General features: G+C 46.9%; 1 long non-coding RNA gene across 1 annotated transcript in view; it reads right to left on the reverse strand.

Moving 5' to 3' along the window:
- Positions 1 to 499: 499 nt before the first annotated feature.
- LOC135827624 (uncharacterized) overlaps positions 500 to 2038 on the reverse strand; it is an 8276-nt gene continuing 6737 nt past the window's right edge. The window contains exon 4 of the long non-coding RNA XR_010555518.1: positions 500 to 1458. This is a non-coding gene — a long non-coding RNA (uncharacterized LOC135827624). The remainder of the gene's footprint in view (positions 1459 to 2038) is intronic.

The following is a 2038-nucleotide window of genomic DNA, read 5'->3' on the forward strand; positions in this document are numbered from 1 at the left end:
CAATGTTGCGGAGAGAAGCCGAGCACATCATCTAGCCCATCACAACCGCTTCCCCTAGCTGCTGTTCGTATGCGCACTGCTCGTGATCATACTGGTATGAAAGGGGAGTACGTGCCCGGCTGGACATTGTTCGACAATTATATTTTAATAATAACGGAGAAAACTCTAGCATGTCATGCAATGATGCATGTAGCCCACGTTGAGCGCTACATGCGAACGCCATCATGACGCCGCGCCACACGCTGCCCACATCGGAGGCGAGTGTCACGTATGAACGCCACATAGAGAGACAAGTACTAAAGTTCAAGTAGTTCAATGTCATGTAGAGAGACGCATTCAATATCACGCAGAGCGCCAAGCCGCACAGAGTACCACACCATGATGTGCAGAGCACGCGACGGTAGCCAGGAGCAAAGCATGAGCACGCGACGGTAGCCAGGAGCAAAGCATGAGCACGCGACGGTAGCCAGGAGCAAAGCATGAGCACGAGACCGTAGTCAGCAGCAAAGCATGAGCACGCAGTAACAGCACTATTACACATAGCAGCATAGATTGAGCAGTAGCATAAAGCTGCGTGCACCCATTTATCTGCATTATCACCATAATGCTACACACACACACACACACACACACACACACACACACACACACACACACACACACACACACACACACACACACACACACACACACACACACACACACACACACACACACACACACACACACACACACACACACACACACACACACACACACACACACACACACGTGACAGGCAGAATACTTGTCTGGGAATGTGCACTACTGAAGTTGACATTAATGAGTGTATATGGGCTGTATGACTAACAAAATAGCAACATGAAAGACACTGACAAACATAGCGGAATACAGAATCATCTCAACACTAGAACAACACCATCATGAAGTCAGGTTTAGCACCTCAGAGTGACACGTCTACGCATTGCGCCTGGCAGACATTAGCGCTTGATGTAGCGGATACGCAACACCAGTTTCTTACATGACACGTGATCGTTGCCGGGGCCATGGCCAATAGGCGATCTTCCCGCCGCGGGCATAATCAGGCCATCAGGACCGTTTGACGTCATTTCGGGAGTTTCAGGACCGTTTGACGTCATTTCGGGAATGTTCGGACCGTTTGACGTCATTTCGGGAATAATTTTTCGACCTTTCGACCTTTCGACCTTTGACCTTCCCTAATATGTTGCTTCGCGATGTAAGAAATCAAATCAAGCACGCTCTGTCTGTCATGATGGCTGAATCTTGCCCTTGCCTGCAGCCCTCGGGCCTACGGCCCTTGGGCTGCAGGCTCGGGCAAGATTCAGCCATCATGACCTCCTGAGCGTGCTTGATTACATACATCAGAAGTCCGGAAATGAAGAAGGCGAAGAACAACGCCAGCAGGATTCCAAAGGCAAAGCAGATCTGATCCAAGCCCTGCACAAACATCAACCATAATATTATATGACGTCATAATTATTCATAAGTCTCTTGTAGTCACACCACAAGTCACGCTTGTTAGCTTTTCTAGCACTTGCACCTTAGTGTCATTATTTCTATGTGTATAGGTCACACATTTTTGCTGTTAGTTTTAGTTATCCGTTCTTCTTTGCACTGAGTTATCACCTCCTTACTGTACTTAATCCACTGTTCTTGTTCCTTTCCCTTTGCCTGTGTTTCACCTGATGAGAAGGCTTGAAAGTATACTTGTGAAACTGAAAACGTTCAAGATGTTCGTGAAGAGCCTGAAGTGTGTCCTCTTTTTTTTCTTTTGTTTGACTGTAATTTGGATATGCTATACTTGTAGATGTTTCCATGAATGAAGTCATAATGGTGAGTCGGTGTAATTCCACAACCGCTTATGGACGCTAAATGTGTCGTTGCAAAGGTTGTTTGTCGTCCCTGAAACAAACATTGATCTTTTCGTTCTCAGACCCCCTCCCACACACCGTTGGTTATTAACACAGCTTGCTAATGTGTATGCCGAATATGGCATGCATGTACATGTAGTATAGAG

Source organism: Sycon ciliatum, chromosome 11 (assembly GCF_964019385.1).
Source record: "Sycon ciliatum chromosome 11, ocSycCili1.1, whole genome shotgun sequence".
NCBI lineage: Eukaryota > Metazoa > Porifera > Calcarea > Leucosolenida > Sycettidae > Sycon > Sycon ciliatum.